Below are 23,574 nucleotides of genomic sequence, written 5' to 3'. Positions count from 1 at the left end.
AATAAAATGGTGACGGAGTCAAGAGGGACACTCCGTTCAGTTGGCTCTGCCGGAAGTGAGGTGAGCGCTCTCGTTTCCGCCGCTGGCTCGAGCGTTGCGAGCACCCACGTCAGAGTTGCAGCTGAGAAGCTGTGTGCATGCACCGACCCCGGAGGGCATACGTACACTGGTCGGAGTGGAAATAACAGTTTAAACGTCAAAGTAGTAAACACATGTCCACTTCCTCCATTAGGCGCCTGACAAACGCTCGCGGTTCTTCCGTCGGTCTAACGTCGGTCTCGCCTCGCGCGCCATCTAACCGCGACACCTGCAACGACTGCTGCCGGTGTTCCTGCCAGCGTCGTGGGACGCCTGGTACGTGCCGGGGTCCTGTTTCTGCCACAGAGCTGTGCGAGGCGATGCCAGTAGAGCGGGGCTACCAGGGTGCCTGAACGGGCTCTGCCTCGCCGCCGCTCAGGTGTGGCGGCGAGGGAGGGACCGTTCAGGCACTCTAGGGGCAACGCTACCGGGGTGATGCCAGTGGCAGGAATCCTGATCTCTGTAGCCTTATCCGTGTCCTTTGTCCTACAAACAAGTCAGCGCTCGTCCTGTAATAGCGAGCTGGGCATCAGAACTTCCCAATGTTCATTTCTTGGTTACACGATTGGGTACAGCTATGCGGGTGGAATTTTTCGGTGATGTGCGTCACATTGGGGGTATCTGTAAAGTACAGAGAGGGGTACATAGCTTGGTAAGGACCGAGGTTGGAGAAGGTGTGGCCTTGCAGTTGTATCCGGGCAAGTGAGCCTCTTGCGTGTCGGTGGTTAAGCGCACCGTGATAACTGGTAATGCTGTAGGACGGAACGGAGCGAAGAATTGCAGAAAGCAAATTTTGTCTAAGTGCGCATGTGCGTCAACGCATTACGCAATCGGAATCGCGTATTTGAATCAAGAAATGCTCGCGTGTTCGTAAGAACGGGCCCGTTCAGTTTGGTCGTGAAGTACATAAATCTCGTTCCGTAAAGACTGTGTGGCTGATGAGCAGGAGCAGACTCGTATAAGGCCAGTGTTAGAGGCCAGTATAAGGCTTTTTATTCAGCGCACAACTACAGGCCGAGTACATCGACCGCCTGGGTGGCCAGTTGACGCTGTTTTTCTAACCCTCCAGCGCCGAGCTAGCCGAGCCACGTGGTGATGGAAAGGGAAGGGGGGGGGGGGTCACTGACATCGGAAGGTGATTCCATTGAAAAGAAAACCGGATGACAGCAGTTAACATGCAAATAACGCATGAATCAACTTCAAATATTCGTTATGGGCACGGAAACATTATTCTTGCTGGCTTTTTTTCCATATAGCCAGTGTAACTACTATAGGATTGCCGTATACGTCATAAAAATAAGTAAGTGAGAGTATTTTCACTCTGATTTCCGATGGTTGAATCCCAAGGCCTTGTTTTATTTTGCTTAGGCTTGAATAAGGTGAGTAAGCCTATGCAATGAATCGAGTGGCTTTAAATGTACATTTTATTGAAGTTATGTGCGCACAGTCTGATCTGTTTGTTAGCTTGTTCCCGGGAGCGAAGTATAAATTCGTGGCTTTTCTACGTGTCCAGGTTTAAAGTTGTAAGTTTGTTCATCAGCGATGTCAGTCTTGCATAAACGTACGTACAATATTGTACGGCGTGCCTCATAATCAGAAAGTGTTGTCGGCACGCAAAACCCCAATTTAAGAAAAAAAAAGTGCAGAGCGAAATATGAATGCATATTAAAAGCAAAGTTGGTCCTAAGACTGAGCCCTCCGGGGACTCCAGCCTTGACGTGCTGCAATTCAGACAGGGAATCATTTATTAGGGTGGCTTGGTCTAGCTTCCGTACGTGTTCCACGGATCCTATTAATAACCAAGTTGAAAACAAGTGCAAGTATTCATGAAAAAATATTGCGTAATTATTTTCAGTAATTTGGTATCTATGCTTACCCTTCGTGCTCTTGAAAATGACGGTAGACGTTCGAAAACATTCGCAATGCCTTCCGAAGTTAGAACAACATGAGGCGTAGACGCGAAGTTACAGGCACGTGCAAAATCGGGAGATATCGTTCAGCGCCGCTTATCGTCTCAAGTGATTCAACAGATCGGTAATGTGAGCAGCATACAAACCCGAGCCACTATAGCGAAAGCAAGACACGGCTGTATTCTTAAAAGTGCAGCAAGCTTTTCAAAACTTTCTTTGCTCGTTCCTTTGGACGTCTGGTACGGCTAGTTTAAACAAACTTTTCTTAAGCCTTTACTTGGTGCTTGTATAGCTTCGTCGAATTTCATGTATTAAGTCCCGTTTTCTTGCGTTTTACTGCGAGCACGTATCTTTAGCGTAGAGCCTTTCTTTCTTAATGTCGCTTGACATTCATTGTAACCTACTGATTGTGGTCACTTTCAGCTGTTATCTTTTAAGTGGCTCTTTCCCGTGGTACTTTAACTTCGTCGCGAAACAATACCCAGTTATCATTCACGCCTTGGTCTGCACGTGTCCACTATGATGACCCATAGAGTTCTTCTAGTTCGTTCTGCCCAAGTTCGTTTTGCCCACATTCAGAGTTTACCTTTGCAAAAGCGTATGTACACATCTCTCATTTCTACGGTGCGGTGGCTTTATAGGGGTCGTTGCGTTGGGGAGACCGGTGAATCGCACGGCGGTCGCTCATGTATCTGTTTGACTGCATTGCTGCTTCGTCATTGTTGTGGAACGGTACAAAGTGCACCAGGTGGGGTCGCATTTTGCGGGCCGTGTGCATAGCGTATAGAGGGCATATCGCAATGTTATCAGGCGCAGTCGGGCGTGCGACGCCATAATTTCGTTAAAGCGGATAGATTTCTTCGGCTCGCTGGTCCCGCGTTTTCGTGATCGGCGGTCGTGCGTGCGACGCCGTAATTTTGTTAATGCGGATAGATTTCTTCTGCTCCCTCGTCTGCACGCGTTTTAACGCGACAGCGTTAAGGAGCTCGTGTCGCAGAAAAGCCGGTGTCGTCGGCGTCGGTGTCGCGTCCGCGGCGTTGGCCGTGAGCGATAAATCCCGTCAGGCACTTTTCGTGCTCGGCGGTCGGACGATGGACTGTCGCCGCTGGCAGGGCGTGAACGCGAAAGGCGCGTCCATTGGCTCGCGACGGAGTTTCCAAAGGGAGCCGCGTTTGTTGCCGAACGCCAGACGCGCGTGCTGTTCGCCTACATGCACTGCCGCTGCACTAATCTGCTGCAACGCTCACTGCGACAAATCAGCGCCGTCCAAGCGCGTCATTCCTTTATCAATCAATCAATCAATCAATCAATCAATCAATCAATCAATCTTTATTTTTGACCAAATCAAATACAAGATGGGTATAAGTACACATTCGTAGGTCCCGAAGTAACAGCTGTCGGGGGGACCTCCTAACAAGACGTGAAAAGGGGATAGTATAAGGATTGTGGCAAACTGTGAGTCATGTCATATATTACGCAATTTCTACAACTTCATCAGAAATAAACGGTAAAAGAGAAAAAAAATCTACTGTAAATATCCCAAGTAGAATCACACAGTTAAAAATAAAGAAAAATAATTGAAGAAATCTTAAAAGATAACTCGCAGAAATGCCAATAGCTTTCTCGAAACGTCCGGCTAAGTTCGCATACCGGGGGGTCGTGCGCATCTGAGGGAAGAAACGAACGTACTGCGAGCGAGTACCGGCACTTTCCTGACGAGAACGGGCGTGTTCAGCCTGTGCGTCGTGCAACCTTGCCGTTTCAATGCGACATCGTCAAGGGCCCAGTGTCGCAAGAAATCCGATATCGGCGTCGTACGTCGCTTTGTGAAGAATCGTTCCGAACCACAGCCACGCAGACCCTCCGCGTGGCGCAGAGAGGTTACTGGACTAATTGAATTCGTCAAAGCAAAATACGTCGGAGAAACGGTAAAGTATGGCACAAACAGAACCTACAGACATGGTAACGTCGGTGTTTAATTTGAATGTACCGGCAAAACATAATTCTGTTAGGCGGAAAGTGATACGCACACAACCCTTACCCGAGGGGTGTGGCCCGCTCGGTTCCTTGCAATATAGCACCTTCGCTCTCGCCTGCGCGCGTACGCGCGAAAGCTGCGGTTGCCGGGAAGCGTCACAAGCAGTCAGTGGTCTTTGAAATCTATCGCGTTGCACTCTTACAGGCGAAGCTTAAGCGTCCTTTTGATGTATGTAATTCTGGGCAAATATCTCGTTTTCTATTAACTGTACAGGTACTGAGCGTAGTTATAATAAAAGTAATGAGCCAGGAATGAAGTTCTGTAAGAAAACTTCCGGAATACTTATTTTTACTGAATTTGAAAGCAAGAATTCTTCAAATTTGCGTGAATTATTATGAGAAGCTTTGAAGGTCCAGTAAGGTAGCAAGCACGAAGGGCTACCTCATATGACTGGCTCCATTAGCAGAACTGTACGGAGCGGCCTTGTCTAGAACGCGCCGACGGTGCCCTGCGGAGCAAATCAGAGCCACCTAACGTTACGCTCTGGGTTTGAGCTATGCGTCTCGTGCGCATGCGCGGCCAAAATGAAGCGGTGCCTGCTCGTGGGTTCTCGGCCTCAGTGCTTGCGCTTCAGTCCGCCAGGGCCGCGCTGAATGATATGTAACAGCTAAAGACCGTATGTAACAGCGGCCGGAAAACCAACGCGTTTCGCGCGAATCACGAGGCGGCTAGGCAAGCAAGTGCAAGTGATATCGGGCGATCGCGCGTTTCTGAAGCACGTCGAAGTGATAGCGGGTGATCGCGCGTTTCAGGCGCAGACCAGGCTAAGAGTGCGAGAATTTGGCCTATATGGTTGTTTGGCGTCTGTTTTCGTCGCCTATTTTCGTCGGCTGTCGCCCTTAGCTAAATACTCAGTGCAGATAAACGCTGAAAGACATGGCCGTGGTGAGTGGGGCCTGTTGTCAGGATTGGGGGCTCAATCCCTTCGTCCGTGGTCCTTTGCCAAGATTGGAGTACGGCATGAATTCGAAGGTAGCTGGCCCATGCCGTCGTCCACCTTATTTACGCTGAGATCGTTGATGAAGTGAAGAACTGCTTCTCAACGAGAACGAGGAAAAAGGGGTTTATTTACAGAAAATTAACTCAGTCTAACATGACTGTTTGAGAAAAATAGTATTAGTCCAACAGGACTGCATGAGAGAAGTGAACCAGTCTAACATGACTGCTCAAGAGAAGTGCGTCCAACAATCGCACAACCACAGTTTTTATACACTCGATCCGCTGGTCCTACGACGCGGCGGCTGTTCGTTTACACACCACCAACTCGCAGCTGCTCTGAAGACCAGTTTTCAGACACAAAGGCACACACATTCCGAAGCCCAAGCGACGGCGTTGAAGGTGGTGCCGTTCCGGAAAATCGACGCCGCTCGAGGGACGCTCGTTGTTTTGCAACATGCTGAACCGTGAGAGCGCAAAAATAAGACGTTCCCGCGGTAGCTTCTTCAGGCGTGTCAGATCAGCGCCGCGTTGAGGAACTCTGGAATCATTGTCCACACACCAAACTCGTCTTGTCACAATGTCGAAGCGGGCTGGAGGAAGGCGGCGGATTCCAGCGCAAAGGTCGCTTCTTTGAACGCCTCGCAGCTGCAGCGGCGGAGAGCGGGAGGTGCGCGTCTTGCACCCCTTGTCGTAATCGGGTGGCAAGGTGACAATCTTGTTGTGCAACCCGCCGTTCTTTACAGCGCCTCCATGGCCCCAAAAGTCTCGACTGTCTAGCGCTGACAACCGCTAGGCAGGAAGAGAACGGCTGCTGGTCAGGGGGGGATTGATGTCTTGGCTCGCAGCGACCACTTGTGCATTGATGTCACCGCCCCAAAACATCCAACAAGGACAGGCAACTGCAAAATGAACCCCACAACACGGCTCTGCGCCGAGATGACGCGCATTGGCTCTCACTTTAGACTCGCTAGGCTTCAAAAAAAACAACAACAACATAAGTGCAGAAACAAAAAAATGCTGCATTTCACTATGCCAATTTCTGAAGCAAATTCCTGCTGACAAATTCAGCAATCATGGAGGGAATCCTGCTAAATGAGAGGGGATCTTCTTCGCTTAATAAATTTAACACTAGTAACCCTAAAATTTAGGCGGGACCCTCAAACGCAGAATTCAAATTAGCCTGCTCAAACCATCCGCATTGCTATGCAACTTTCCCTTCTTATATCTAACGGAGAAGTTGTACTCTTGGAGAGTGAGGCTCCATCGGAGCAAGCGGCCGTTTTTGTGTGACATTTGATTGAGCCACGTCAGAGGACAGTGGTCGGTCTCGAAGATGAACTTCGCTCCGTACAAATAACACGACAACTTCTGGGCGGCCCAAACCAAACAAGCGCATTCCTTCTCTGAAGCGCTGTAGGCTTCCTCTCTTACATTTAGTTTACGGCTGGCGTAGAGGATAGGATGCTCCTCGTTATCGTCGCCGACTTGACTAAGTACCACGCCCATACCTCTGTCGCTTGCGTCGCATTGAACTATGAATTCCTTTGTGTAGTCTGGCGCGCGAAGCACAGGGCGAGAAACCAATAGCGTTTTCAAACTTTGAAAAGCGTTCTCTTTGTCCTTATCCCAGTGTACGTTACTCGGTGCTCCCTTTCGGAGGGCGTCTGTTAATGGACTTGCCAATTGTGAGTAATTCGGAATGTACCGTTGATAGTACCCCACAAGTCCCAAAAATGAACGAACGTCCGTTTTCGTGCGCGGCTGAGAAAAATCTCCAATCGTAGCTATTTTCAGCTCAGCCGGCCGTCTCATGCCCTGACCAACAACATGGCCCAGATAAGTAACCTGCGAACAACCAAACCTACACTTTTCCGCTTTCATCGTTAAGCCGGCTTCCCTCAACCGTGAGAACACCTGTTTGAGGTGCGATACGTGTTGTTCCCAGCTGTCCGAAAAAATGGCCACATCATCAAGATAAGGTAAGGCGAACTCCTGCAAGTCCTTTAGGACAATATCCATTAACTTAGAGAAGCTAAACGGCGCGTTCTTCAGCCCGAAGCTGAGTGCGAGAGGGCGAAAAGTGCCTGCAGGCGAGATGAATGCGGCATAGCGGCTGGCACTTTCGGAAAGGGGAACTTGCCAGTACCCCCGCACGAGATCTATAGTTGAAATGTATTTAGCAGCGCTAACTCTTTCAATTCGTTCCTCAATGTTGGGTATCGGGTACAGCTGATCCCTAGTGATCGCATTTAACTTCCTGTAGTCAACACACGGACGAGGGTCCTTGTTAGGGGTTTCTACGAGTATTAGCGGTGACGTGTAGTCACTCTCAGCGGGCTCAATAACTCCCAACTCTAGCATGCGCTGTATCTCTGCCTCCATAATCTCTCTCTGTCTTGGAGACACCCTGTAAGGTTTTGATCTTACTGGTTCGGCAGAGGTCAGCTCAATTTCATGCGTTATCAGTTCGGTTCTACCCGGCCGATCGCTGAATCTGTCGAGATATTCCCCTAACACCCCTTTTAGCTCATCTAGCTGCTCGGGTCTTAGAGCATGCGAGCTTACCGAGTGTTCTACTACTTCTTCTAGGCCGATTTCAGAGTTGGAGGTTGCCCTATCCTCCTTAAACTTGGTACCAATGCCATCCGGCTCTTTGACAGTATAGTTAACGACTCCGCTCCGCTCTACATACGGCTTCATCAAATTACAGTGATATATCCTCACTTCCTTCCTGCGACCGGGCATTCTCAAAGCATAGTTAGTTTCTGAAAGTTTGTGCAACACTTTAACGGGCCCGTCCCAGTGAACTTCAAGCTTGTTCTTTCTTGAAGGTTTGAGGATCATTACCTGGTCTCCGGCGTTAAACGTACGAAGCCTCGCATTCCTGTCGTAATAGAATTTGGCGTTCTTTTGAGCTAGTGCCATGTTCTTTCCGACTAGTGCTTGGGTTGCGCTTAGCCGTTCCAGTAAATTTAGCACGTATTCAACCACGGTTGGACTCTCCCCTCTTTCCTCCCACATCTCTCTTAACATTCTCAATGGAGAACGGAGTGTCCTCCCATACACTAGTTCTGCTGGTGAGAACCCTGTCGCTTCATGTGGAACCGTTCGCAAAGCAAACAAGGTTGCCGGCAGACAGTTCTCCCAGTCCTCCTTGTGCTCGTAACAGAGCGCACGCAAAACTCGCTTAAGCACCGAATGCCACCTCTCTACACTGTTTGACTGAGGGTGATAGACAGAACTGTGTATTAACTTTACCCCGCACTTTTGCAAGAATGTGGAAGTCAGTGCGCTCGTGAATACTGACCCTTGATCTGCCTGAATTTCGGCTGGAAACCCAACTCGTGCAAACACTGTCAAAAGCGCGTCTACTACTTCAGTGGAGCTGAGCTCTTTCAAAGGGATTGCTTCTGGAAACTTGGTAGCCGGACACAGCATGGTAAACAAGTACCTGTAGCCTGATTTTGTTTTTGGAAGAGGCCCTACCGTGTCTATTACAAGCCGTCTGAAAGGCTCTGTTATTAAGGGCACTACCTTCAGTGGAGCTTTCCAAGTCTCTCCTGGTTTACCAGAACGCTGGCAGGCGTCGCATGATCTTACAAAGTTTTCTACATCTTTGAAACAGCCAGGCCAGTAGTATTCCATAAGCAATCTTTCCTTTGATTTGTTTATGCCTAGGTGGCCGGACCACCCATTTCCATGACAAAGACTCAAAAGGTCCTCCCTATACTTAGTAGGTATGACTAACTGATCTAAAATCCTACCCTTTCGATCTCTGTAATGCCGATACAACAATCCTCCTTTCTCATGTATCGTTACGTTGCGCCTAGCAATGCCTTCTTTAGCTGTGTCCCGTAATTTAGCTAAGCTCTCATCATTCTTTTGCTCAGCTGCCAGTGACTCTCTATCCACGCGTAAGAGTTGATCAAAGTTCTTTGAGGCCGGTGATAATAACGACCCTGTCTCGCTTGGGAGCGCGTCTGCATGCTCTTCCTGCAGGCTAGAACTCTGACACTCTAGTGCTACGCTCTCATTGAGCTGGTCAACTGGCAGGCTCTCCTCAACTGTTCTTTTGTCCGTCGGGCCTAGCTCGGATTCGGGTATTGAAGCTATCCCCTTTTCTGCTTCAGCTGGAGGAGCTTGAGCATTTTCAGCCGAAAGCGCCGCGATCTTACGAGCTTGGCCTCTGGTCAATGCCTGTACTATGCCCTCTCCCAGTTTGAGCCCTCTGTCACGCAGTAACTGATTCGAACGATTCGAAAAGATGTAGGGATACTGCAGTGACAAAAATTTGGAAACTGCAGCCTCAGTCTCTAGCTCCCCGAATGGTCCACTGATTTTGACTTTGGCCATGGGCAGACACACGCTGTGTTCTTCTACAACCTGTTTTATCCATGCTACTTCTCCGGTGAAGTCCTCTACCATCACGTAAGACGGATGGACAATGTCCAGCGTGGCGGCACTGTCTCTTAGCACTCGGCATGGTTTTCCATTAACTTGCAGGTCGTGGAGATATGGACTTAAAAGTTCCATATTCTCATCCTTTTCCTCCACGTAGGAAAAAACTACGCTTGGCTTCTCGCAGTTTACAGCTATATGTCCCAGTTTGTGGCATTTGTAACAGCGAATTGGTCTGACAGATTCGAATTTTCTTTTCTGTTCTTTTTGTGCGGTTTCTCCGTTAACTTTCTCCTCGCTCTTTTCTGCGGGCTTTTCCGCCATGTCTACAGGCTCGGATCGTCTAGCTTGCGCACCCTTTTTGAACGGAAATGGCTTCCGCGGTCCATTTCGACCGTCCCAGTTTCCCTCCTCGGCGTTCAACTTTCTACGGGTTGCGTACTCTTCGGCTAATTCAGCCGCCCTTTCCACAGTGTTTACATTACCTCTATCTTGCACCCACAGTTTCACAGCTTGGGGAATGGTTTTGTAAAACTGCTCTAGACACATGCATTCAATGATCATGTCTCTGCTGTCGTACGCTTCCGCGCTTTTAAGCCACTCGACTAGGTTGGCCTTTAAGCTATATGCAAACTCCGGATAGCCCTCGCTATCTTTCTTGCCTGTGCTCCTAAACCTTTGCCGAAAAGCTTCGGCTGAAAGGCGGTATTTCTTCAGGAGACTAGCCTTAACTTTCGCATAATCATATGCATCCTGCACACTCAATCTGGCGATTACTTCCGCCGCCTCACACGGCAACATAGACAGCAACCGCTGTGGCCATGTACTCGGACCGAAGTTCATCTTTTCGCAAGTCCTTTCAAAATTGCTTAGGAACAAGCCTATGTCGGTCCCGACCTCATATGGCTTTAATAGCCTGTCCATGCGGTACGATTCTGCCTCACTTGATCGACCCAGAGCTCCTTCACTTCCTTGAGACAACTCCAAACGTCTGTTTTCAAGTTCAAGTTGCATTTTTGTTATCTCGCGATCTTTATCGCGTTCCTCTCTCTCTCGTTTTTCTCTGTCTCGTTCTTCTCTTTCTTTTTCCCGTTTCTCTCTCTTTTTGAGAAGTTCCAATCCCATTTCAATATCTTGCTCACTGGCCTGATTGGAAATTAGCTCCAATAATTCCGATTTGAGCATTTCCTTGCGTACATCTAGGCCCAGTTCCTCACCAACAATCAACAACTCGTCTCTCAGCAGTGTCCTTAACTCCATGACTGCTGCTTTACTGCCTTGATTCTGCTCTCTAAATCTAGCTAGGAAAACAACCTAGCTAACACACAACAATCTAGCTTCCCTACTGTTCTAAACAGAACAACCACAAAATGAAGCCTAGAGAGTCAAAGCAAAAACCAAGCACTCACCACAGATACAGCACCATGTCGCAAAGTCCATCTCACCGCTGTCAGCCAGTTGTCAGGATTGGGGGCTCAATCCCTTCGTCCGTGGTCCTTTGCCAAGATTGGAGTACGGCATGAATTCGAAGGTAGCTGGCCCATGCCGTCGTCCACCTTATTTACGCTGAGATCGTTGATGAAGTGAAGAACTGCTTCTCAACGAGAACGAGGAAAAAGGGGTTTATTTACAGAAAATTAACTCAGTCTAACATGACTGTTTGAGAAAAATAGTATTAGTCCAACAGGACTGCATGAGAGAAGTGAACCAGTCTAACATGACTGCTCAAGAGAAGTGCGTCCAACAATCGCACAACCACAGTTTTTATACACTCGATCCGCTGGTCCTACGACGCGGCGGCTGTTCGTTTACACACCACCAACTCGCAGCTGCTCTGAAGACCAGTTTTCAGACACAAAGGCACACACATTCCGAAGCCCAAGCGACGGCGTTGAAGGTGGTGCCGTTCCGGAAAATCGACGCCGCTCGAGGGACGCTCGTTGTTTTGCAACATGCTGAACCGTGAGAGCGCAAAAATAAGACGTTCCCGCGGTAGCTTCTTCAGGCGTGTCAGATCAGCGCCGCGTTGAGGAACTCTGGAATCATTGTCCACACACCAAACTCGTCTTGTCACAATGTCGAAGCGGGCTGGAGGAAGGCGGCGGATTCCAGCGCAAAGGTCGCTTCTTTGAACGCCTCGCAGCTGCAGCGGCGGAGAGCGGGAGGTGCGCGTCTTGCACCCCTTGTCGTAATCGGGTGGCAAGGTGACAATCTTGTTGTGCAACCCGCCGTTCTTTACACTGTGCAGAAATGCGCGGTGATCTGCTATCACTCGCGCTTGCTGGCCTGGCCGTCTCGTTACACTAGTGAAACACGGCGGCATGGCGACGCCCTCGCCGCCGTCACAGCGTCACAATTTCAGGCAGCGCGTCCCTGGCGGCACGAAACGAACTCGCAAGGCGGTGGCTGGACAAGGAAGCGATGAGCAGGCATGCCTCTGTTTCTGCCGCGCATGCGCGCGGGACGCATAATTCAAACCCAGAGCGCAACGTTAGGTGGCGCTGACTTGCTCCGCAGAGCACCGTCGGCGCGCTCTAGACAAGGCTGCTCACCACTGTACGTGAATGCTCCCCTCACCCTGTATTTCAATGAAATTTATTGTATTTGCTGTCAGCAGTTAGCGTAATTTTTGTTTTAAATAACATATTGTCACGTGGTAGTGACCGTAAAGAACGCAGTAGCAATACTGTGAAAGACGAAACTATCTTTTGTCGGGCGAACCTGTGCCCACAAGAACGGGCTGCGCTCAAAGAACGGTGACAGCGGTGAACACAGTCGCCGATCGCCGAAATCTGATCAGCGGGTCAAGCGCGTCGGCTTTTAAACATGAACCATCGAACGTTGCAGAGTAACCGCTGGTGCCCGCCTGTCTTCCAGAAAGTATCTGCACCATTCGCGTCGCGCATACATGCAATCAAATTACACAAGGTTCGGCGACGACACTCAGCGGATAGAAGCATCGATAACATTCCAGAAACTCCCGATACATGTAGGCGCGTCCTGCGCTGAGCGATGACATTTCTTAGACGGTAAAAGCGCTCACCCGTAAAAGACAAGGGAGTTCACATGTCAATATGTCATTTTTATAAAAAGTGCCAAAACGGGATAACATTCAAGTAATAAGAACAAAATGAAATGAAGCACAAGGTATGCCAATACATGTCTCTGCATTCGAAACAGATATCGCAGTTATGTGAACAACATCTGTAACAGCATCTAAAGTGGTCAACGATATATGTTTTGCAGAACGCGTGGTACTGGTACAGCCTCGGCGAGAACTTTCTTCTCAGAAATGAGTGGCTTAGTTCAGAGCGCTCGATATCGTGTCAATTTCTTCCGCTTAGATGTCTGGATAGGTACTGCTTACAGAAAATCGCTGTTGTCTTTTGAGAGCGCTGCCCTTAGGCACTCGTTCCTGCGGCGAGCGTCGGCGTTGTACCTCGTAACCGAGCGAGCGAACACAGCGAAGGATTGGAGCGAACGCAGAGCACAGCGGAAGACGAAAAACGGCGACAGGGAAGAGAGCGCGAGGAGGAACGGGGACGAGGAGGTTATGGCGAAAGGATGAGACGAAAAGCGTAGTGCAGCGCAAGAAGGACTTTGCGGCGACGATGGCTACGAGATGGCGCCAGAGAGGCGCGCGTCCTCGATATCTATCCAGCGGTCGGTTTAGGCTCAACTGGCTTCTTTGAAGCCCTTGGGTTCAGCGATAGGAGAGGGAAGGTAAACATGTCCGTTATAGAAATTAGTAAGAGGCGATAGGAAGTTTGGTGGCAGAAAAGTATACGCGATCACAGACAACGGAGGCGTACAAAAACAAAGTTCACAATAGCGGTTAAGAAAGCTTGATGCTGGTAATTATGTCTATATTTTTTTTCTTTTTCTCTCTTTTTTCAATATAGATAGCACATTAGGCAAAATAATACCAAAAGCCTAGTGGCGCAACCCATCGCACCGTTTCAAAGGGGACGCTGATAGCATCCATCCATCCATCCATCCATCCATCCATCCATCCATCCATCCATCCATCCATCCATCCATCGCGTGTATGAAAACAAAGCGCTACATGAGCGGAGGTCTGTCTGCGGCGGCTGTTGTGAATGGCGCCCACGCGTCACCCACGCGTCGCCTCTCGCGATCTCGCGATTTGCGAGGCAGTGGCGCCACACATCGCTCCGTTTGCAAGGTGCCGCAAGAGACAGATTGTGCGCGCCAGCCAATATATCGCGAAATGAAAACACATATATAGCGGCCATCAAATTTCGCATTGGAGAGTATCATAATCGTCGGGTAATCTTTTTATTGCTGATATTCAAAGTTGCAAACTTAATGTTCTACTTTCTTTGTTTCTCAATTGCTACATTTAGCAACCTTTTTTGAAAGAATCAGGGGCGCTCAAACTGAAATTTCCGAATTGAATCGAGTACGAATACGACAGGAAACGAACTCCGAATATCTAATCGAATGTTCTGTTTCTAAACGCCGAGAAATGTCAAGTTTCAATAATGTGGTGATGGCAAAAAGAAAAAAAGAAGTTTCTTGATATATTTACGTGGCTTATTTACTGGCACATTTAAATGCATCTAATACGCCATTCGTAAATGGGCCTCATTCAACTAAGGTGCTTGTAAATGAAAAACAACTGATAAAATTGAAATAATGAAAAAACTTCGCTTCTATCATCACATCTGTAACGCATTTTATTGTAAGTGGTTGTTTTATGCACCTTGCTGTTTTTATGTTGACCGGGTGGCTTTTGTCCACGTTTTTTATGCGAAGCATATTACTAGAGCTCAACCCAGCTCCTCAGGCGCGGCGGTGTCGCCTTCAATACCACTTGACACCGTGACGTCACGACAGAGGAGAAGCGGGGCTCCAACTCGCGCCGTCGCTCGCGGCGTCGCGGCGGTATATAAGCAGCTGCGTTAGCCTCTGCTAGACACTCACGAGGTGAGATGCCGCCTGGAGACAGAGCTGCTCGTTGGAATGAGAAGCGAAGGTTGCGGCGTGCTACAGAGACTGATGAAGAGCGGGAAGAACGTCTGACCAAGCAACGTGCTCACTATGCGGCTCGGCGACAAGTTACTTACCAAGTTTCGCCACCAATATGCTTCGCATCTGACTAGGCTTAACCAAGCTAAGCCTCAGCCAATTTTTTATCTCAAGCGTTATATGTACTATTGACGTGCTCTCTTGACTTGATCGCGCAGATCTGCGGGTATCATATGCGCTATAGGCTTGCTCTGTTGACTAGATCGCACAGATCTGTGGGTATTTAAGCAGGTGGTTCTTCAAAAAGAAAACCAGTTGTTAGAAAGCGCTCGTCCTTGTTTTACCCCTATTCTTTGTCCCTGTTTGTTTGTGCACAAAACGTTTTAAGATGAATCTGTTCCAACTAGGCCGACTCGCTGTTATGTTTGAAATAATGGGCAGCAGCCTGCCCTTCTCGGCAGCAGAATAATACAGAACAGTCGTTATTTACAACGTTCTCTCTCTCTCTCTCTTTTTTAGGTGCCCAATAAGTGTTGGTATTCCTAAGATATTCCAAAGAAACGAATGTCTGACAATCTTGGACGGGAAATTCTCGAATTCCGCACAGTGCTTGCCAAACATATGTCTCATACTCACTCTGTCGTGCCATGTCATCGGCATCAAACTTCCCTATGTTTTAACACTTTTCTCGAGAGTGCTTGGTTTCCGCTGTCATCGACCTCGTAGAAGAACGCTGCCCTTTGTTTTAAAGCAAATCACTTTCTTTCTTTTTTGGTTTTTCGCATGACTTTGTGCTCATCGGCGGTCGTACTTTCTTGCCGATGGTTTGAGGATGTTCTACAATTTTCTCGTTGACGATTCTATTATGAATACATTATTTAATCAGTTGAATAATTAATAACTAATTGTGCAATTAAGCGACGTAGAAGAAGACAGTGCGACTTGCTTCAAACGACGGCACAAATGACATCACGTTGGTTCTGTCCAGCCGCGTGGCACTGGCATATATTTAAGTTTCGGCTCAAGTCACGTGGAGACACACGTTATCAGAAGGCGCCGATACAAAGGCCACTCGCTATCGCCTGTTCGTCGACGACCACCAACCACCTTTTTTGGCTTGAGACATTACTAACAAGCGCAAAAAAGAAAAAAAATCAAAGGCCACACCGCCCTGCGACAGCGGGTGACCAGCGGAGCAGTATGCATCGTGGTAAGAAAACTTTTAGTTGAGACTTTATTGGCATCGCTCATTGTCACTTTGTAACGACGGTCACAGTGGCCCTGTGGTCGCTGTGATACACACTAGTCGGCGTACTTGCGACTGCAAAAGCATTCTTTTGGGTCATGTCGGATCGACGCACGTACGCCGCTGGTGCATGGTCGGTTGGGCCGGCGCGGTGGGTCATGCCAAGCGATGTGTCTGCAACACGAAACGCGCGAACCACTCCATTTTCGGTCCCGACACATCCACATTGAAGTCACAGACAACCACAGGGGTAGCGTCACCGCAATTAACTCACGCAAACTGAGTGGTCATGAAGCTTATACGAGGCTATGAGCCATCGCATTTTTTGCTTGCTTGCGGGTGTATGAGCCATCGCTGGTGATAGTTTTTGTGTTCCTACAAGAAAATCCTATGGTACCTTAGCCATGCACAGCTCCGCTGTAAAAACAATAAAAAAAAGAAAGTAATGAGCAAGTGTCGGATGACGACGATGATAAGCACGCAGGACACAACGCCGTTGTTGTGTTGCGTTTATGTGTTTTTGATTTTCGCCACACGTCTTTCTCTTTTTGCAATAGTTCGTAATGTCTCCAGTCTTTAATACGCGCGAAGTATATCCCAACTTCATTCTCTCATTGTGGTGTTCGAAATGCACCTCCGTCGTTCACCCGAGAGAGACAAATTTTCATGTTAGGTGCTGGAAAGGCCCCTCAATCCAGGGCCTCGCTCGCGGCATGTTCTTCAGTGCGGGTGTGCAACGGGCCCGAAGTATACAATAAAGGCCACAGGATCCCCGCAATGAGGGCCCCTCTTCGCACAGGCTGTAGGCTCAACGTCCCAAGGTGCCGTTGATGATCAACCACCCATTACATGGGGTTTAGGGGAAAGGCTCGTGAGAGCAGGGAAGGGAGACACAGGTGGTCCGCAGGTCGAGGAGCATGCGGGCTGCATTCGGGTGATCGCCACAGTGCCAACACGGTTGGGGAGCTTCGCGGTTCCCGAATGTTTAGACGCTGCTGCGGTCGGTGGTGGCGCTGTGTCTCGTTTGTCCGCGTTGGAAAGGTGTAATGGTTCCAGGACTTACTTTTGGAAATGCAGTTTGCTTTAAATCAGGGGTACAATCAGGACTCGACGGAAACCAAAGGTCAGTGGGCCGCCTCGCATTGGACGCTCACGGGAAGACTACAAATGAAGCTGTGCAGGGTGATATGGGCTGGACTAGTTTTGAAGTGAGGGAAGCTCGCAGTAAAATTGAGTATGAAGAACGGCTGAGGAATATGGAGGAAAGTAAATGGGCTGGGAGAGTGTTCAGGTATCTGTACAGGCAAAACATTGATTCACAGTGGAGGAAAAGAACTAGGAAGCTTACCAGCAAGTATGCGGCCTGTGGGGTGGACAACACAACAACAAAAGTCAAGCGGAAAGTCAGAGAAGCTGAATTAATCTCATGGGCGGCGGCAATGGAAAAGAAACCTGCCATGAGTAACTGCTTAAGAGGAAAAAAAAGAAATCAGGAAAGAAACCATTTATGATAACTCAATGAGAAGCTCATTAGTTTTCGAAGCGAGATCAGGATGCCTTAGAACACGCACCTATAAAGCGACACATAAGAAGGAAGAAGAAGCATGTGCTTGCTGCGGTAAACTAGGGAAACTACGGAGCATGTTTTATTATTTTATTGAGCATGTGAAGACGTCTACCCAGCGGTCGATGAACCCAAGGGCCTCCTTGAAGCCCTTGGGTTCAGAGGGAGCTGTGGTAAAGCAAACATGTCCGCAATAGACATTAGTAAGAGGCGACTGGAGGATTGGTGGAAGAAAAGTAGGGAAACGACAAAAGACGGAGAAGTACAAACGCACAGTTCGCAATAGGGGATCAGAAAATTTGGGCGTGGTAGTTCATAGTGTTTTTTTTGTGTGTGTGTCTTTTTTCATTGTTTAACCTAGGTAGAATATTAGGCAGTATAGTAGCAAGAGCTTCGTGGCGCAACCCACCGCCCCGTTCCAAAGGAGACGCTCATAACATCCATCCATCCATCCGCGACCTGGGGCCGACGGTTGCCGGACGCATTCGATGCCGGACTCCGCTGTGCCTCTTTCGTCGAGTTGACCAAGTTTGTCGCAACCTATTTTAGTAACCTCAAGTCGCGAATAGTTGCAAATCGCCGCTTTTGGTCGAAAAGCGTCTGTTTTCACCCTACAGCGTTAAGGAGCCCGCAAAGCAGAAGATCTGGCGTCCCGCGTCGGCGTCTTGCGTCGTGTCGGCAAAGCTTCTCGAACGATCTTAAAACGTTTTGTGCGCAAACAAACAGGGACGAAGAATAGGGGCAACACAAGGACCCACACCCAAGCCCTCCATGTGACGCAAGGAATTTACGGAACTAATTGAATATCTCGAGCTAAAATACGTGAAAAAAATCTTAAGCTACGACTCACACAACCTACAGACATGATAGTTCTCGGACTGTATTTTGACTATGTGAGAAAAGATAATTCTGTTTTGGGAAAACACAATTCTGTTACCTAATTAACTCAACGAAATCCCTTCACAAACGCAGACCGGCCACGGCGTTCGCGGCCCACGCAAGAGGCTGCGTTCATACGAGAAAGCCCGCCTTCGTGCATAGCGTTCGCGGCCAGCGTTTCACGGTATACATTACGGTTACATGCGGTCCAGTTGCCGGGAAGCGTGAGGAGCAGTCAGGGATATTCGACTGCTATCGCGTTCCGCTCTTCAAGGGGACGCTTAAGGGACCTCCAAAATTTTCGGGTCATTCGCTCGGGAGGCTGCTCGGTTTTCCAGTCGTTGGGGAGGGGGGGAGGGAACTATGAAATCCCGTAGTCCCCCACTACGGCGTGCCTCATGATCAGATCGGGGTTTTAAGACGTATAAAAACAAAGCATGTTTGTTCTTTATGTTCTTATAGCTTGTGTCACAACGAGTAAAGCTGAGACTGGTTTTGGTGAACTAGCCCTGTTAAGGGTTCTCAGCGAGCCCTAAAGCTGAGTGAGCTCACTCGCTTTGCGAGTCTGGTCTGTATATCTCGTCTAAGCACGGCCTGCCGCCGTCACCGTTCGCCCAGATCCCTTTTTGGGGCGGCCGACCGACCAACCGTATACCCGCCGTGGTTGCTCAGTGGCTATGGTGTTGGGCTGCCGAGCACGAAGTCGCGGGATCGAATCCCGGCCACGGCGGCCGCATTTCGATGGGGGCGAAATGCGAAAACACCCGTGTGCTTAGATTTAGGTGCACGTTAAAGAACCCCAGGCAATCAAAATTTCCGGAGTCCTCCACTACGGCGTGCCTCATAATCAGAAAGTGGTTTTGGCACGTAAAACCCCATAATTAATTAACCGACCAACCGAATGACAACAGGTCTGGGCGACCTGCTCTTTTGCCCTGCCGCCGCCGATGATCAGAAAACGAGCAAGAACTGAATGCGCGAACTGGGACGGGGGAAGGGAGGGGTTGGGGGTTGGAAGGGGCCTGCGAGTCTGGTCTGAGTGAACCGTTGTCTTTGCTACAGTGCGCATGGCCGTTCGCACACGCGACTACGTTGGCCTGTCTGGACAACTGGCCGCTTTCGGAGCAGGCAACACTGGAGTGCCGGCCAAACCGGGTCGTCAAACCAGCAGTCAGTGAAGGTGCCAACGAGCTTCTTACGTTCGAGTTGGCAGTTAAACTTCTAGGCATGCCCCCCCCCCCCCCCGTTTTCGTGTTTGTTTCTGTCGTTTGCCTTCTTTCTTCGCCATTGTTTCCGTCTTTCTTCCCTCCCCCAGTGTAACGCTCGACCGGTATCTTCCGGTTACCCTCTTTGCCTGTCTGATCTCTGTTTCACTCTCCGAGTGAGCTCTGTCTGTGACTAACTTCATAGGGTTGGAAGCTTATGAGGGAACTAACAAAAATGAGGGCGACCTAACAACTTTCCGTAGGAAAGCAAAGTTTCTTTTCCGAACCGAGACCGTCCTTGCGATTGTTCGATCGCGAAGGCCGGCGGCCGCAGCGGCATCGGCGCTGCAGCAACGTCTCGCCATAGAGAAAGAAATTGTCTAGCTGTCAACCGTAGAACAAAGAACCAACTTTGTGTCAACTCCCGGCTGATTGATCGTCAGCGCGTACACACATGTCACGCGCGTCTCGCTCGATGGCGTCGCGGGTTGTGTCGGGAATTCTGTGCGCTTCGTAAAGAAAAGAGGGAGAGAGAGAGAGAGAGGGGGGAGAGAGAGAGAGAGAGAGAGAGAGAGAGAGAGAGAGACTCGCGACGCACAGTTCGTTCACACTTGGATCTTGCTGGCGGTTTAGCCGGCAGTTCTTTGCACCGCACTCGCTTCTCGGCGCGGTCGAAGCTTTGCGGCGCCTCACTGTTTAGACGCCGCTGCCGGTCGGTGATGTGGAGCTCGCTGGCAGTTCTTTGCACCGCCCCTCGCTTCTCCGCACGGGGTCGAAGCACTTGGCCCCGCGCGCATATTAATTACGCCCTCGCACGGCGCCTTGTGCATTGTGTTCGCGCTGTGGCGTTTCCGCATACGGCAGTTCGTTCTTCCGACTCCGACCCCCGCCGCAGTCTGGCTCACTTCTCGGCTGTCGGATGTGCCTAGGCGGCGGTCGCGCGTCGGTGGCTGCCACCGAAGCGGCGGCTTGCAACAAACGCTCGCGCGAATCGGCGAGAATGGATGTCGTGCCTTTTTCTCGCGAGAGCGGCGGTAACGCGGCCTCCGATGTACTCGACGCCGCACTACTCGCCGTCGTTACCGCCGCAGCTGACTGCGTGGGATGGGTTCCTCCCTGTGCGTCAGTTTACGCACCTGTGAGTACACGGATCGTTGCTGCACGCACGGCGTACAGTCGCCCAAATCTTTAACTGGTGTGCGGGAGCGGCGACTTTTCCGGGCGTCAGCGCCGTATGACGCGGCGAGGCTGGAAACAGCCTAGTAGACGATGGGCCCAGCTGAGCGCGCTTTGTCCGCATGCGCTTAGCCTCAGACTGAGTGAGTGAGTCTGAGGCTGGAAACAGCCTCAGACTGTTTCCAGCCTCGCCCCGTCAAACGGCGCTGACGCACGGAAAAGTCGTCGCTCCCGCACACCAGCTAAAGATTTGGGCGACTGTACATCACGCGTAGTTCTTCGATGGAGGGTGTGGCGATGATTTATTCCGCAGAGCATGCGCAGAGAGTATTTTCGTGTTTCTTCTTACCTCCATCTGTTTTTTTTTTCTTCAAGGTGCGACTTCTTTTTTTCTGATGATTTCCAATCTTTGTGCGTTCTTTCTCGTTCTCCGTGTCCCACACCGTTTTTTTTTTTTTACGCCCAAGCTTTTTCTTTCTTTGTTCTTTAACTCTGGTGTATTGCGCGTCGAAACTACGATCTGACCATGAGGCACGCCATAGTGGGAGACTCCGGATTCATTTTGACCTACAACCACACGATCGTCCGTCTTGCCAAGAAGGCGGACAACGCCATTAGGCTCATCGAGAGAGTCACCAACCGACAGCAAGGCCTACGCGAAGACAACGTCGTCCGGTTGGTGCACGCCTTCGTTCTCTGTCACTTTGCTTACGTCGCTGCAATGCGCACCAATGGCACAATGTGCACGAATGGCCCAACGCGCTCCCGAGAAAGGTGATTAAGAGAGCCCTGGTATTATCATTATTTACGAAGACCGAGAGGATCATGCAGTTGGGCATGCACAGCACTCTAGAAGTGATTGCCTAGGTGCAAGAGAGAACTCAATACATCAGTCCACTCAGTCCAGAAGACAAATCTTCAAGAGGGTACGCATCTCAGCCATCACTGATGAAGACAAGTAATGTGAGGTGCAGTGGAAGCTGAGGGACTGCATCACGGTCATGCCCGTTCCGAGAAACGTACGCCCAGTACACAACGTGGGCAGAAGGCGAGCTAGAGCCAAAGCCCTGCTCGAGAAAGCCAGGGAACGAGTAGAGGAAAGCACTTTCGTCGATGCGGCGTTCGAACCCAGCAGGTGAGCTTTCACCGCGGTCTGCCTGGATGGTAGAGGAAGTGTCACGAATTCCGCGTCTCTATAAACAACGGATCCAGAGATAGCCGAACAGGTAGCCATCGCACTGACGCTCCTGGATGGCAAGAGGACCAGAACACACAGTGACTCGAGGGCGGCTGTGAGAGCGTTCGCACAGGGCACCGTTTCCAGACAGGCCCTGACGATCCTCCGCAGCGAGGACGTTAACCCGGCCGCACACGATCATTTGGTTTCCCGCCCAAGATGCGGCGGTCGGGCAAGGCCTGACTGTCCTAACGTGGGAGCGGCCAGCAGCGCGCTGAGTCGCGTACCTCAGGACCTTATTAAAGTTTTGCATCCATCCATCCAACACATGGGAGAAATTGACGGAGCCTCAACTAATCTCAATGAGTCGGCTCACGACGCTGCGCGAAGGCTTACAGACCTCGTGGCGCTAGGACAGCCAGGCTTGGAGGTTACGCAGGGACCATCTCTCTCATACAACGAACTCAAGGAACACTCTTACTTGGCGCGCAGATCCCATCCGCCTCCGCACATAGAGCTAAACAGACCCCAAGCTCTCACCCCGAGGCTCTTGCAGACGGGAACCTATCCCAATCCCCTATTAATGAGCAAAATATTTCCCGACGCCCTGGCTTCGTACACTTGCCCTCGATGCGGTAGCGTAGCGGACTTATAACGTATGCTCTGGCGGTGCTCCGCGTTACGCAACGACGAGGACAACGCCAAAGAGCGTTGGGACGCGGCTCTCCGTAGCCCCGAACTAGAAGAACAGACACGGGCAGTCCATCGGACCCGCGATGCGGCCGAGAGGCTATATAGGCCTTCCGGTCCCGACGTGGAAGCGGCCCGCTTCGGGCTAGGAATCTAGCGCGACCTGAACGACCTGAACAAAGTTTTAGAGCGCAGCTCTTTGGCGTCCGTTCCTGGGTTTCGCGTCGTCGTCGGCGTTGTCGTCGGCCTCGTAACCAGCTCCGCCCCCCTTTCATCCCCCCAGCGCTAGCAGCGACCGACTGATACCGCTGGATGCCGCTGACGCCGCTAGAGAGTCAAGATAACGTGACTGCATAGAACACCGTCGCCGCCCTGCAGAAAGAGGAGGAAAGGGTCCCCCCCCCCCCTGTACTTGTGTGGCGGATATATGGTGCTCTTCAGTTGCCGACGCGCCGGTTATTTCACGTAGGCCCCGGCACGTCGACGAATACTTGACCACCTTCCCACGGCTAGACCTGGTTCTTAGCGCTGCGGAAGCGAGGGTATCATATTGTTTGTGTCGGCATCGGCGGCGTTGTCTCTGAAACCAACTCCGCAGCTGGGGTTGACTCACTATCGGCGTCAGCGGCATCAGTCAGTCGCTGCTATCTCTTCCCTCCTCCCTTTATCGTGTTGTCCGCTTGCTGCGCGCGCTTCTGCCCCCATCGTTTGCCGCTGGGTGTACACGCCGCCCCCCTCCCCCCTCATCCTGCGAGTCTCCGGTTGTCAAAGCGCCGGCTCGAACTTAATTCCTTTCTTCGCTCCTCCTCCAATGCAACCCCTGTGCGGTGGCAATCAGAGAGCCAGATCGGTGGCGGCGGATCTGTATATGTGCACCGCCTGAGCCGAAATTGCCGCTGCCGTTCGCCCTGTGCGGTGGCAATCAGAGAGCCAGATCGGTGGCGGCGGATCTGTATATGTGCACCGCCTGAGCCGAAATTGCCGCTGCCGTTCGCCCTGTGCGGTGGCAATCAGAGAGCCAGATCGGTGGCGGCGGATCTGTATATGTGCACCGCCCGAGCCGAAATTGCCGCTGCCGTTCGCCACTGCGAAATTATCTGCCAGTTCTTTCTGAGCCATGAGCGAGACGACCGATGGAAGTCCTCCGTCTGCTGCTGCTGCTGCTGCTGCTAAACGAGCTGCCAGAGCAGAGGCCCAGCGTCGTCGCCGTCAGAATCCAGAGGTGCGTGCCGCCGAAGCAGAAGCTTACCGTCGCCGCCGTCGAGATGATCCAGGAGTACGC

The 23,574-nt window shown here is 50.6% G+C and overlaps 2 protein-coding genes across 2 annotated transcripts in view; one reads left to right on the top strand and one right to left on the bottom strand.

Annotated features, from left to right (window-relative positions):
* Positions 1 to 14,461, bottom strand: part of LOC139056165 (mitochondrial fission process protein 1) — a 118,499-nt gene extending 104,038 nt beyond the window's left edge. The window contains exon 1 of the mRNA XM_070534135.1: positions 14,454 to 14,461. The gene's annotated coding sequence lies outside the window, so the exon portion shown is untranslated. The remainder of the gene's footprint in view (positions 1 to 14,453) is intronic.
* LOC135915516 (mitochondrial sodium/calcium exchanger protein-like) overlaps positions 1 to 23,574 on the top strand; it is a 153,894-nt gene that overhangs the window by 59,029 nt on the left and 71,291 nt on the right. The window lies entirely within an intron of this gene.

This window comes from Dermacentor albipictus, chromosome 2, assembly GCF_038994185.2.
Source record: "Dermacentor albipictus isolate Rhodes 1998 colony chromosome 2, USDA_Dalb.pri_finalv2, whole genome shotgun sequence".
NCBI lineage: Eukaryota > Metazoa > Arthropoda > Arachnida > Ixodida > Ixodidae > Dermacentor > Dermacentor albipictus.
This window is presented reverse-complemented; position numbering and strand designations above follow the sequence as displayed.